Source organism: Mustela putorius, unplaced genomic scaffold, assembly GCF_011764305.1.
Source record: "Mustela putorius furo isolate JIRA1106 unplaced genomic scaffold, ASM1176430v1.1 tig00003834_pilon_pilon_pilon, whole genome shotgun sequence".
Taxonomy (NCBI): domain Eukaryota; kingdom Metazoa; phylum Chordata; class Mammalia; order Carnivora; family Mustelidae; genus Mustela; species Mustela putorius.
In genome coordinates this window covers 71,171,485-71,186,849 of record NW_025421987.1, presented here as the reverse complement: position 1 = coordinate 71,186,849, position 15,365 = coordinate 71,171,485, and the positions used below count along the sequence as shown (strand labels likewise).

General features: G+C 37.3%; 1 non-coding gene across 2 annotated transcripts in view; it reads right to left on the bottom strand.

Annotated features, from left to right (window-relative positions):
* The window catches only part of LOC101683078, a 360,384-nt gene extending 352,916 nt beyond the window's left edge, over positions 1 to 7,468 (bottom strand). For both annotated transcript variants that reach the window (XR_006609139.1, XR_006609138.1), the window contains exon 1: positions 7,426 to 7,468. This is a non-coding gene — a transcript (uncharacterized LOC101683078). The remainder of the gene's footprint in view (positions 1 to 7,425) is intronic.
* Between the last annotated feature and the right edge of the window lie 7,897 nt (positions 7,469 to 15,365).

The following is a 15,365-nucleotide window of genomic DNA, read 5'->3' as shown; positions in this document are numbered from 1 at the left end:
ATTTTGTCATTTAGTTTATCATTGTTCTCATTTTTAAAAAATTCAGCAATGTACTTTTATCATCACAAACATTTTTAAAAATGAATAGAACTTTTACAACCAGAGTAATGAATCACAGGCTGGTAACCCTTAAAAGCCTAGCTTGTGAACTCAAACAAAACAAAACAAGAAACAAGAAACAAACAAACAAAAACAGTACAGCACAAACTATACCTTGGGTTATTTGTTTGTTTGTTTGTTTTTGATATTGCAGTTCTGCCTAAAATGATTTTAAAGGGTTCATGACCTCTGCAGCAGATTGTATTTCCAAAGGTAACTGCACCAGTATTTTATATCCCACATGCTCTTCTCAAATGTGATCTTGACACTCCACCAATAAGAAGTGGAGTCTAATTTTTCTCTTCTTTTATCTGGATTGTCCTGAGTGATTCGCTTGACAAACAGAATACTGTCAGAGGCAATGCACTGGGATTTCTGAGGCTGGGTCACAGGCAGCCTTGTGGGTTCTACCTGAGCATCCTAATGATTGCTCTTGGAGGATCCCTCAGAACCCAGCTGCCAGGCTCTGAGAAGGCGAAGCCAAATGGAGAGGCTTGTGTAGGGCTCTGGTTGACAGCCCCAGCTCACAACCAGCATTCACCCCTCCCAACATTCCTCTTTTACCCTCTGAGCTTTTGAAAAGCTATAATGAATGACCAGGCTCTCACAATCAACGAAATCAGAAACTCTAAGTGAAGGGCCTAAGTATCAGTATTTACAAAATAATTTCTAGGTAATTGAAATCTGCAGCCAGGGTTGAAAACCACTGACTTGTAGCATGAACAACCCTCAGATGGAAATAACCAGCCTCCTTATTCTCTCTCTAGACCTAGAAACCTGAAAAATAATATAAGAAGCAGATATTAGAAAATTATATACATAAGTATCCCATTACTGTAATAAACTAGAAGATAGGGCTTAAGTAATCTTTGAGTCATATATTTTTTTGTTTTACTTATCTAATTAATAAACCTATTATGTGTGTAAATATAATAGTAGGAGTTCCAAAAAAGATACTACTTCTTCCACCAGACTGCACCTTAGTGCAGGATCTAGTAAAGAGAAATACTTGTGAATAAATATTCAAAACATTAAGCAAAAGTATAGCAACTGAAGTAAGTAGTTCACAAAAGAAGGAGTGGTTATCATTCAAGGAAAGTCTCCAGGGCATGCAACCAGGGCAATTGCAAATGGCTTTAATGCTCTATGGTAGTCATCTTAAAAAAATTTTTTTTTAAATTTTATTTATTTACTTGAAAAAGAGAGAGAGAGAGAGATCACAAGCAGGCAGAGAGACAGGCAGAAAGAGAGGGGAAGCAGGCTCCCTGCCGAGCAAAGAGCCTGATATGGGGCTCGATCCCAGGACCCTGAGATTATGACCTGAGCTGAAGGCAGAGGCTTAACCCACTGAGCCACCCAGGCACCCCGTCATCTTAAAGTTCTTAATCATTTTATCTTTGAGTTTGTGCTTTATAAGTGAAATCCAATGAGTCAATGGAGCATGGATCACAAGATTGGAGCCCCAACACACCTGCAAACCCCTGAACAGGTTCTTATTTCTTCCTCACAAACCAGCTCCCACCCAAGTATGAGCTTTTGCTGTTCTCTGCCTCAGGCAGGGGTAACTGGGTTAGTCTCTGATAGGGAACCTGTGTGTAAGCACAGGGAGGCAGGTCAAGCATGCACCAGCATTCAGGTGGACTGCCAGCCCCACAATGCACTCAGAGGTCCACCTCATGGGAACCTCTTGCCAACCCCCAGTCCACCTCTTGTCCACCTCTCCGTCCAGGCATCTGGAGCTAGAGGATGCAGTCCCTTGGGAGTCACCTGTCTGCCAAACTGTGGGAAAAGGATATTGAATTCCCTCACTTCTAGGTGAGGGGGCTTGCCTTTTTTTTTTTTTTTTGCACTTATCTCCACAAATTATGTATTATCTTTGTTTCTGAAAAAGTGATGCTTACATCAGCTCTGTGAGAAATTATTGAAGCACAAACTTAGGCAAGTCTATCTACAGCATTTTGTTTCAATTACGTATGTGTGATGTGTTAGGTAATAGCATAAAATTGGACTAATCACTCAATCACATTTCTCAACAGAGGTGACAAAACAGAACTGATGTGCATTAATTGGATGGTAGACAAGTGATGAGAAAGTACAAGTCAGACAGGAGAAAGATGAATCAAGAAATAATTTCTCCTATTTGGAATTGGAATCTCCCCAATTATTTTCAACTGGGAATTTGAACTTTACCTTTTTGTAAGCTGGAATGAATAAATAAATGAACAAATAAACCTATCCCAGGCAAAGAATAGGTGGAAAGTTTGGGGTAATGGTTTTAAGATATCTTAACCTAAAAGTCATAAAAAAAGAATCTTCTGATTTAAAAAGCTGTCACTGGAGTGTTCAAATACAGCACCTAATTCCTGGTTTTAAGAATATTCGTCATGTAACTGAGTTACATGAAGATCCCTAAGATCAGCATTCCGAAGATCAGCATTCACCTTTATCAAAGGTCAATAAAAGTTTCGATCTTTTTACATAGATCTTTGACATTGTGTGTTAAATATTTGGAATTCTTTATGTGATTTACACTGAGATGAAATTTGGTGTTACAGAACTCTATCTTTGGAAACATTTCAAGAGTTTTTGTGACTTGAAGATACTCATTACAAGACAGTTTCGCTCCCTGGGCCAGTGTTAAATTAAGGTTTCAGCTTAGCAAAATATTTCATTAACATCATATCACATGAGTCTGGGATTGGATGATTTTTTTTTTTTTCCAGTTCTCTTGACAAGTTCCCACTTATAAAATGGTTGCCATTTCTGGTATTAATTTGGAAAGGAAAATAGAGCAGAAAAAAATTAAGAAACATAAGCTGCATGTTTCTCAGCATCGCAGCCAATAAACTGTCTCTACAACAGACTGGCAGACATTCTTAAGTGCTAGTACAACAGGAGGCAGGGGAACATGAGAAGCCACACAAAGAATGCTGAAACACTTCAAAGAGGAGAAACCGCTTATTGCTCTTCTCACTCGCTCACTCCTCAATGAGAACAGCAAGTAAAGAAAGATAAGTGCCTTCTGAGACACATTTCCTAATGTGTAACAGAAAACTATCAGTCCCTAAGCAAAGAGATGGCTGCCCTTGTCTTTGATTAATTAGGTTATGAGTCCTGGGAGAACACCTGTGTATTCAAGGACTGCTCAGGACTGCAGAAAAGAGGACAGAAAAAGTTCAGAGAAATAAGATTCTAAAAACAAAGGGACTCAAAGGTCCTCTTCTTATTCTCATATCAAATATCAGAATCAGAAAGACAGAAAACTGAAAGGAGTTTCCAAGATTATTATCTTCTCCATCCAGGGCCACTGAGATCATGTCCTTCAACCTGCATAACTGCTCTCCATAAAAACTGGGGCCAGAATAATAAAGGTCTTTACGAATCTTTTATTGATGTCAACTCTAGCAGTGGAAAGAATGTTACAATTTTAAAAAGAACATGCTACTTCTAATCAGCTAGAGTGCCTCTGCATCATTCCCAGTTTTCCTTTCTCGGAAGTGTAATGTTTGAGAACATAGCATGGGATTTCCACTCTGCTTTTACCACATTTTAACTGGATGACTTTGGACAAGGTGTCACATTTTGTGAAACTGAAACCACCAGTGAATGTAAGATATACTAGTATTTTATGTGCCACTCAGAAAAATAAAACAAAACTGCCAGCTACCTTTATAACATACATTGACAGTAAGACAGGACCCAATTTGGGAGATGTTAAAATGTGAAAAATGTGTGCTATGGTGTGAATGTTTGTGTCCCTCCCCAAATTTATATGTTGGAAACCTAACGCTCAAGGTGCTGTTATTAGTAGGTGGGACTTTTAGGAAGTAATTAGGGCATGAGGACTCTGCTCTCATGAATGGGATTAATGCCCTTGTAAAAGAGGCCCAGCAAAGTTCTATAGTCCCTCTACCATGTGAGGACACAGTGAGAAGGTGGAATTCTGCAAACCGAAAGAGAGCCTTCACCAGACCCTGACCTGACTGGTATGCTGATCTTGTAATTCCAGCCTCTAGAACTATGAGAAATAAGTATTTGTTGTTTATAAGCCACCTAGTCTATGACATTTTGTGATAGCAGCCCAAATGCACTAAGACACATGGATCTCAAAACAGATGAAATGTGATACCCAACACCTGTAAGCCACAGCATCTCACCATATTACGTGGCTAGAAGCTAATTTACATTTTTGAAAATTTAATTAGACGAAGCAGGCTGCACTGCAGCTGACATTTCATGCAGTCCAGTCAGGCTTCACTACTATTGTTGCTGCTGTTTTTATTGAATATACTTGAGCCAAATGTCTTAGAGTCGATCCAATATGTGAGGTAGGATCAGTGTATACTGACCACAGTAGACTATTAACAATCTTATGAAAATTTCTACTAGAAATCCAGTGAGAGGGGCACCTGGGTGGCTCAGTGGGTTAAGCCTCTGCCTTTCGGCTTAGGTCATGATCTCAGGGTTCTGGGATGGAGCTCGGCATGGGGCTCTCTGCTCAGCGGGGAGTCTGCTTCCTCCTCTCTCTGCCTGCCTGTCTGCCTACTTGTGATCTCTCTATCTGTCAAATAAATAAATAAAATCTTAAAAAAAAAAAAGAAAAGAAAAGAAAGAAAAAGAAATCCAGTGAGAATACATCACCTTCTTGAGAAAGGCAGAGTTACAGAATTGCCAGAATGCCGTGCCACACACAGAATCACCAGAAATGCTTCTGACCACCTCTCGGTTCTCCCACAAAGTCCTCTATTTAAGAAATGCAGCCAGCTGGGGCCCTCTCAAATAGGCGATCTGAGAGGATCATAGCCAAAGGTAGTATGACTGTAGGTCATGATTAATATTGATCCTTTCTTTTTTGTGTGGTACGATTGTTCTCTGTGCTCATTACATGAAACTCTTCTCTTTCCACTTGTGTATAGGGTGAAAAGGGAATATTGGGGAGGGATGGAAAATGCATGTACTTTTATGAAAGTTCTTAAAATTTTTGACTAGCAGTCAAATTAAATCAGCTAAGTGAATCTATACTTGAGGTACAAAGGAGAGATTCAGTATCATTTTCCTGTGAGTGAAACACCAGAGGCTCAATGCCTTTGAAATGCACTTGTAGGAAACGTGATTGGCATCAGCTGTGAGGACAGAGTGACCAATACAGAAATAATGAGAAGGGGAGGCCTGAGGGCAGAAACACCATGAAGAGTATGATGAGTATGTGCGTGACTGAAGATCAATAGGCTCAGAAGATGACGGAATGGGTTTCAATGAGGGGAAAAAGTGATTCAGATAGCTCAAGAGTGCGCAGGAAGACCGAGAAGGACTGACAAGCTGGCACCTGCCAACACTAATGCGAATGACGTGGGAGACAAGTGGAGAGCCCATCCCTTCTATGTCGGTTGATTTTCAGTACAGGGTAAAGCAGGGTGTGGGTATGAATAAATACATTTGTTTTTTTCAGAACCGAAGCCTTTGAATCTTCAAAACTTCAAACGCACGAGTCAATTCTGCTAAAACTAGTTCTAATGGAATGGCAGATTTGTCTAATGCCTAGTGTGAGTCCACAATAATCAAGCCCTAGAAGTTATAGTTAAGCACACCTCTCTTTTACAATCTAAAAAACCAAATAATCTGTGCTGCACCTGAACTATACCCATAGTAACATCACTATTATACATTTTCTTACTACCAAAGGAATCTGACCTTATTGGGAAGAAGAACTACAAGCAGATTTCTTCACTTTGAGATTACTAGAGGGGTGAACATCACTTTTGCAGCAATGGGCTTGAAGACCTGCTTGGAAAGGCTCCTTGACTAGTCAAGCGCCTGACTCATTTTATGAGATGCCTGTATTTTCTCCCTGATTTTATAACCACCTTTCTCCTAACTATACATTATACCACTTAAAAATTATTGATCAGAAACCTCTGTCTTTTCCCTTTCCCTGCATATTTATATTTAGAAGATCTAGACCCGTAAAATCGTCATGTAGTAATATTTTGAGATTGCTGTGAACATAATTCATTAATACTCAAAGAAATAAAAAAACTTCCCCCCAAAATTTTAAGCAATGCATAATTGAAATAGCAAACTGAACAACATATTTACAATCTTTAGGCATGTTCTCATGATGTTGCATGGAATAACTCTAAGTTTCTACTTTAAACATTTCAGAGAAGAGCCTCTTCAGTTGTATAAAGCTTTACTTACATTGTGCAAAATGGAAAATTATTGGTCTCTACTAGAAAGATATGAACTATTCTTTCAACAAATATACATCGTCCTTGACTCTGTAGAGCTTAAGGTCTAGAGCCTGTTACAGACAAATAGACCCACAACTTAAATATAGTAAATTAAGTCCCATGATAGGGGACATTATTACAGGAGGGAACCTTAAAGTGGAACCTTACCTAGAGTAGTGGTTTAAGGAAGGCTTCTTAGAAGAAGTATCTGAGTAACTGAGGCTCAAATTGATCATAGGATGAAGACTATGAGGCTTCCAGAGTACCTCCCATGGTTTTCTGGTTTCCCAGATATACATGGTACCAGATCTCCCCACTTTCCTCTTACCTGAGAAAGTGCGCTCAAAATATCAACCAGCGTTCTAGATTTAACTTTTCCTAGTGTCTCATTCATCACTCTTGGTTAAAAATAACAAAATCACTTCAACCTAGTTTAAGCAAAGAAAGGCATGTCTGGAAAAGTTTTGGGTTGATCATGGAAATCTAAGGAAGAGGGAAAACGGGAAGGAGCTCAAAGCGTGAACAGGAAAACAGCAGAAATGTAGGCAAGTTCTGCCCCTTTCTGTCCCTCCCTGCCTCTCTGCTCCCACTTTCTTTTGGCCTCTTTTGCTTCCTCTCTCTTCCCTATGTCTTCACTGATTTTCACTGCTATGATGTATGTGTACACAGCGAATAGCACCATCAGTCCCTGAGTTTACATGTTCTCATTTTGTAATACCCATTTCTCAGGCTCAATTAACACATGTCTTAGAAAGCAGATTCTGACTGGCCTAGCTTGTATGAGGTGCTCATTTCCTCTCCAAAAATCTGGTGTAGCCAATAGTGTGAGGTCACGGAGTACAGAAGGGTGTCCTGGGCTCATCCTCAAAGTAGGATGAGCACATCTCATATGAGAAGCTGATGTTACAGACACTTCAAAGGTGCCTACCATACCTACCTTTTCAGGAACATTACTCCCCACTCTTCTCTTGGCCTTTTGCTGTCTTATAACCACCTTGAGTCTAACAAACCTAGAAATTCATCAACTCACCCTTACCAAGCATTTCACTTCTGTTTTGAATTACATTGCAAATTCTTTTAAACAAGTTTTATTTACCTTGCTTTCTCAACTTCTCAATCAGTCCAACAATTTTCACACTGTAAAAACAAAACAAAGCAAAAATAAAACACTGCATTTGTTATCATAGCCTTTCTTTTCCTATCCTAAAATTCCCTCCTCCCTTGGCTACCGAGATACTCTGTTAAAATGGTTCTGCTCTTCATTCTTCTTCTACTGTATCACTTTTTAGCTCTTTTTCCTTGATTAAAAAAAAATGCATCTGATTCAATGGTTTTAATTACCCAAATCTATATACCTCAGCCATTGATTCCATTGTCCGCCTGGACCGCATGCTTCAAATCTCATCATAACTTTTATCTCATTAGCTCCTTGCTGCCAGTCATTCACCAAGCCCTGCTGATCCTTTCTTTGCAAAGCTTTTAGATTTTTTGCAACCCATACCGAGCACTGTAGTATAGGTTTCTCATTACAGCACACCTAGATAACTAAAACAGTCATTTTCTGGTCTTCATGTTTTCATTTCTATCATGGTAACTCTCAAAATAACTTCCTTAGCCAATATTATATCAACTTATTCTTCTGGCCAAAGGAGCTAAAACAATTATTGCATCTCAAAATAAAGCCAAACCCTAAACAAAGACTTGAAAGCTGTATATTAACTGGACCACTGTACCATATAATCTGTCCTCAATCTGGTTCCTTCTGCTCCAGGAAGGCCAACTTCTGGGGGGTTTTCCTATTAATCCTACTGGTAGTCTTGTTCCAGCTCATCATAATATCTTGTAAATTGCCCTTTGCCAATCTAGCTTCACCACTCTTTTAAAAAGACCTATCATGTTTTACCCTTCTATGATCATTCCCTAAGCCCCTGCACTGTTCCTTGTACTATGTTGTTGATATATTGCTTTACAGACATTCTTAAATGTTTACTTCCTTGATTAGATTGAAAAACTATGAGTCAAAGAGACATGATGCTTTGCATAGGGTCAGGTATGCAATAAACCATTGGTTGCAAACAGGTAAGATCATTGGCCAAAATAGACTTACTGAAATGCTATATACCTCACAGGATTGAGATATATATATATATATCATACACTCACACACAGAATTAATTTTAAACATTTAAATATCTAGATATTTCACCTAAAACATGGTTTTCCAGCTTCTTTTTAAAATGGAAATACATTCCAAGGTAGGCAGAATAATCCCCTTCCCTCCAAAGTCTATGTCCTAATCTTTAGAGCCTGTGAATATATTACATGGAAAGCATGAATTAAGATTGAAGATGGAATTAAGGTTCCTAATAACTGATGCTAACATAGATTTTTCTGGATTATCCAGATGGGCCCAAGATAATCATAAGAGTCCTCTAAATGTGGAAAAGGGAAGCAAAAGAATTAAGTGTCAGAATGAGGCAAGGTGGGAAGGATTTGATTGACCACTGCTGATTTTGGAGACTGAAGGGGAGCCAGGAGCCAAGGAACACAGGCAGCATCTAGAAGATGGGAAAGATAAAGAAGGAGAATTTCCCTTAGAGCCTTCAGAAGAAAGGCACCCCTGACAACACCCTGACTTCAGCTTGTGAGACTCTCTTCAGATTTCTCACCTCTAGAGCTATAAGATAATATATTTATGTTGTTTTAGGTCACCAGGTTTGTTGTAATCTATCACAGCAAAAGGAAACTAATATACACACACATCAGCTCTCTGTTGCTACAGTGCAAAAACCCCCAGAACATAAATGGCAACTGCACACTTCCTGGGTCACTACAGTTACTACCTCCTCCTACTATTAACACAATTAATGACTTAGCTTCATGATACCTACAACAGCCATTCAATAGCTGGAGTGCCAAAAGAAGTATTAACATTGTTAGGCTTAATATTAAAAGCTGGGGTTTTTTGTTTGTTTTCTGGCATTTGCTATTGTTTAAATAAAAGATAGTGAGAAAGTGTGTTGACAGTTGAATTAAAATTCTAGAATATAATATCTTTAAAATACAGCCCCTAGAATTGAAGTTTAAGGTCTGGCTGTAGCTTTATGTGATAATATTATTGCTGAGTAGAAATATCTTGATGAACTACAGCAGGATTTCAGTAGAGCTGAATAATTTAATTAAAGCACAATGTGCAAGCATTCTACACGACGGCAAATTTCAGAGAGAATTTCCAAGGCATCATAAACTTGAAACTAAAAGAAAAGTTGAGCATCACCACAGTTATCCACAGACAATCGAGCTAATTAAGCATGTGTTCTTCATCCTGTTATTTAAGAACATCTGATAGCAAGTGTTCTGCAAAATGAACAACTCCATATGTCCAATACTATCCATTTCTATGTGCTTTACAAGTCTGAAAAGATATTACACAGTGTGGTTTTCCAGACCAAATTCAGATGTTTAAAGCTTTTAATAATCAGAATTGCTTTGTTTTATGGAGTAGCCTGACAGCCTTAGAGGACATTTTTGTTGTGGTTGGTGAAAAGATTATTTCAGCATTATTGTGACTGCAAAACAGGTAAACAGATAATCTGAGCTGCAATGAATGATTTTAAACAAAACGGACTAAAAGAAGTACAACTGAAAGCCTGTAGGATTCTACTTTTATAAGCTGAATTAAATCTCTGGATCACTGTGGCCCCAGAAGACCCCGCCTCTATGTCCTAGTTGAGTAGATGTACCACCGGAGGCATCGCTAAGGCCATATGCTGTCCTATCACCGAACTATCTGGATAGACTCAGGTAACAAGTACCATTCAAACTCCTCTGGATTGTTTAAAGGCAAGTCACATGTCAGAGAAAACTGTTTTGTACAACACCTCAGAGAATGTAATTTCATGTAGCTGTTTTAGCACTTGTTTCCCCTATAATAATTATTCTTTCGAAGAGAGAGAGGTTTTTAAAAATTTTTTCCTGAGGTAAAGATTATGGAAGTTAGTAGATGTCATAATGACGAAACTCCAACCTAATTTCCTTATTCAGTAATTCAGGCATTAATTGTCACAGATTTGTTATTCTACTTCTGAATCTCTCCCTTAGAATGGCTGCCAATCAAGTTAACTTACTGAATATGAAGTTTCTAGGATGAGAACCCAACTTGCTCTCCAGCTAAAAGAGTCTCTGCACTTGTGAACTTATCAAAGTCAAATCTGAACCCAAACAAATGATAGAAATTTGAAAACTCACTGTTTCACGGCCGTTTGGCACTATATTGAATAAATTAGCCCAAGACCTGTTCACAGAGTTCTGTAAAAGAAAAACTGCTTGAGTTTTTCTTCCCACTGTGAATTCACTCTCTAAAATGGCTACTTTTGAAGCCATTAGCTTTTTCGATAATTAAATTTGAATCACCAAGGGAGACTCCAAATTCAAGTATAGAGCTAATATTCATTGAATCACTGCTATTTGGTGAGCATTTTCCTGGGCACTTTAAATATGCTTTTTAGTTAACAACTTTAATAGATATTTATTATTTTCTCCAATTTTCAGATTATAAAACCAAGGTCTAAAGAGGTCACACAGCCCAATGAGGTAGTGGAAAGCCATTCTAATGTCCTCTTTCTTCCGTTACCATCAGCCCAATGCCCACAGACTATCCACTTTTTATGGACCATGTTGTAAAGAATCTCAGCCAATACCCTCCACAGGCTAAAGCTGTCTTGGCAGAATTTTCTGTTAGTTTATGAAATGTTTTATATCGTAAATATTTTATGTTACACATACTTTATTTCTTTCTTCAAATTCTTATTTAAATTCCAGTTAACATACATTACAATATTGGTTTTAGGAGTAGAATTCAGTGATTCATCACTTACATACAACATCCAGTGCTCAGCATGACAAGTGCCCTCCTTAATAACCATCATCAATCTACTTCATCCCCCACCCACCTCCCTCCATCAACCTTCAGTTTGTTCCCTATCTTTAAGAGTCTCTTATGGTTTGTTTCCCTCTCTCTTTCCTTTCCCCTCCCATATGTTCATCTATATTTTAACTTAAATTCCACATATGAGTGAAATCATATGGTATTTGTTTTCTCCAAATGACTTATTTTGCTTAGCATAATACACTCTAGTTCCATTCAACTCATTGTGAAAGGCAAGATTTCATTCTTTTTTGATGACTGAATAATATTCCATTGTATGTATATATGTAAACACACACACACACACACACACACACACCACTTCTTTTTTATCTATTCACCAGCTGATGGACATTTGGGCTCTTTCCATAGTTTGGTCATTGTTGATAATGCTGCTATTAACATCAGGGTGCCTGTACTCCTTTGAATCTATTTTTTTTTTAATATAGAGTAATATTTTTTTCTTTAATTTTTTATTTTTTATAAACATATATTTTTATCCCCAGGGGTACAGGTCTGTGAATCACCAGGTTTACACACTTCACAGCACTCACCAAAGCACATACCCTCCCCAATGTCCATTTTTATATCCTTTGGGTAAATACCTAGTAATGCAATTCCTAGATTGCATGCAGCTCTATTTTTAACTTTTTGAGGAACATTTATACTGTTCTCCAGAGTGGCTACACCAGTTTGCATTCCCACCAATAGTATAGGAAGATTACCCTTTCTCTGCATCCTCTCCAACATTGTTTCCTGTGTTGTTAATTTTATCCATTCTGACAGGTGTGAGTTGGTATCTCATCATGATTTTTATTTGTATTTCCCTGATGATTAGTGATGTTGAGCATCTTTTCATGTGTCTGTTAGTCATTTGGATGTCTTTGTTGGAAAAGTGTCTATTCATGTTTTCTGCCCATCTCTTACTTGGATTACTTGTTTTTTAGGTGCTGAGTTTGATTTAAGTTCGTTATAGATTTTGGATACTAGCCCTTTACCAGAGATGTCGTTTGCAAATATCTTCTCCCATTCTGTAGGCTGCCTTTTCATTTCATTGACTGTTTCCTCTGTTATGCCAGGAATACCTGAATGAAGTCCCAATAGTTCATTTGTTTTTGTTTCCCCTGCCTCTGATGACATGTCTAGCAAAAAGCTGCTATGGCCAAGGTCAAAGAGGGTGCTGCCTGTGTTTTTTTCTAGGATTCTGATAGAGTCCTGTCTTACATTTAGTCTTTCAACCATTTTGAATTTATGTTTGTGTATGGTGTAAGAAAATGGTCCAGTTTCATTCTTCTACATATTGCTGTCCAATTTCCCAACACCATTTATTGAAGAGACTGTCTTTTTTCCATTGGATGTTCTTTCCTGCTTTGTTGAAGATTGGTTGACAAGAGTTGTGGGCCCATTTTTGAGGTTTCCAGTCTGTTCCATTGATCTGTCTGTGTTTGTTTTTGTGCCACTACCATACTGTCCTGATGACGACAGCTTTGTAATACAACTTGAAGTCCAGAACTGTGATGCCTCCAGAACAGCTTTGCTTTTCTTCTCAAGATTGCTTTGGTTATTTGAGATCTTTTGTGGTTCCATACAAATTTTAGGATTGTTTGTTCTAGCTCTATGAAAAATGCTGGTGGTATTTTGATAGGGTTTGCATTGAATGTATACATTGCTTTGCATAGCATAGGTATTTTAATAATATTTATTCTTTCAATCCATGAGCATGGAACATTTTTCCAGTTCTTTGTGTCCTCTTCAATTTCTTCCATAAGTCTTCTATAGTTTTCAGAGTGCAGATCTTTTACCTCTTTGGTTAGGTTTATTCCTAGGTATCTTATGGTTTTTGGTGTCATTATAAATGGGATCGATTCCTTGATTTCTCTTTGTGCTGCTTCATTATTGGTGTATAAAAATACAACAGATTCTTATACATTCATGTTATATCCTGAAACCTTGGTGAATTCATGTATGAGTTCTAGCAATTTTTTGGTGGAGTCTTCTGGGTTTTCTACATAGAGTATTATGTCGTCTGCAAATAGTGAAAGTTTGACTTCTTCCTTCACAATTTAGATGCATTTTATTTCTTTTTGTTGGCTGATTGCTGAGGCTAAGACTTTCAGTACTACATTAAATAGTGATGGTGAGAATGGACATCTTTGTCTTGTTCCTGATTGTAGAGGAAAAGCTTTCAGTTTTTCCACATTGAAGATGATATTAGCTGCGGTCTTTCATACATAGCCTTTATGATGTTGAGGTATGGTCCATCTTCCCTACTTTGTTCAGGGTTTTTATCAAGAATGGATGCTGTATTTTGCCAAATGCTTTTTCTGCATCTATTGAGAGGATCATATAATTCTTATCCTTCCTTTCTTTTATTAATGTGGTGTATCATGTTGATTGATTTGTGAATATTATACCACTCTACAACCCAGGAATAAATTCCACTTAATCGTGGTGAGTATTTCTTTTTATGTACTGTTAGATTCAATTTGATAGTATCTTGTTAAGAATTTCTGCATCCATGTTATGGGATATTGGTCTGTAATTCTTTTTGGTGGGGTCATTCCTTTTGGAATCAAGGTAATGCTTTGGAAATTTTCCTTCTATTTCTCTTTTTTGGAACAGTTTCAGAATGATAGGTATTAACTCTTTGAATGTCTGGTTAAATTCCCCTGGGGAGTCATCTGGCCCTGGACTTTAGTTGGTTGGGATGTTTTTGATTATGATTCAGTTTCTTTGATGGTTAGGTGTCTGCTCAAATTTTCTATTTCTTCCTGTTTCAGTTTTGGTAGTTTGTATGTTTCCAGGAATTTGTCTACTTCTTCCAGATTTCTCAGTTTGTTAGCATGTGATTTTTCATAATATCTCCTGTGGTTATTTGTATTCTGTTTATTGGCTGTGATCTTCCCTTTCTCATTCATGATTTTATTTATTTGGGACCTTTCTCTTCTCTTTTGGGTAAGTCTGGCTAGGGGATTATTAATTTTATAAATTCTTTCAAAGAACCAGCTCTTAGCTTCATTGATCTGTTCTCCTGTGGGGTTTTTGTTGTTGTTGTTTTTGTTTCTACATAGTTTATTTCTCCTCTAATCTTTATTATTTCCCTTCTTCTGGCTATAGGCTTTATTTGCTGTTCCTTTTCTAGCTCCTTTAGGAGTAAAGTGAGTTTGTGTAATTGAGACTTTTCTTGCTTTGTGAGGTAGGCCTGTATGGTAATATAATTCCCTCTTAGAACTGCCTTTGTTGCATCTCAAAGGTTTTAGGCTGTTGTGTTTTCATTTTCATTTGCTTCCATGTACTTTTTAATTTCTTCTTTAGTTTCCTGTTTAACCTTTTAATTCTTTAGTAGCATGTTATTTAACTACCATGTACTTGTGGTCTTCCCAAATTTTTTCTTCTGGTTGACTTCAGGTTTCATAGCATTATCATTTGAAAATATGCATGGTATGATCTCAATCTTTTTGTACTTGTTGAGAGCTGATTTGTGACATATTATGTGATCTATTCTAGATAATGTTCCATGTGCACTTGAAAAGAATGTATATTCTGTTACTTTAGGATGAAATGTTCTGAACATATCTGTTAAGTCCATCTGGTCCCATGTGTCTTCAAAGTCATTGTTTCCATATTGATTTTCTGTTTAGATGATGTCATTACTGTAAGTGGGTGTTAAAGTCCCTCTACTATTATTGTATTATTATCAATGAGTTTTTTAAGTTTATTATTTATTTATATATTTGGGTACACCCAAGTTGGGGATATAAATATTTACAATTGTTAGATCTTCTTGAGGAATAGACCATTGTAATATAATGCCCTTCTTCATCTCTGGTTAAGAAAGAAAGGAAGAAGAAAGATAAGAAAGAAAGGCCTAGATCCTGGGTGTGTTTTGGTCTGCATGTTAAAGAGGTGAGATCCAAAAATTTAAAAGATAAAATAAAATAAAAATCTATATAAATATATAAAATTTAAATTTAAAAAGATTAAATTTTTTAAAGAAATTAAAAATAATTAAAAAATAAAACATAAAAAGAAAAAGAAATCTAGATCCTATTTCCCCAAGAGCTGAAGCTTTGTAGCATGCCATTATCAGTAAGCTTGGTGCAAGTGAG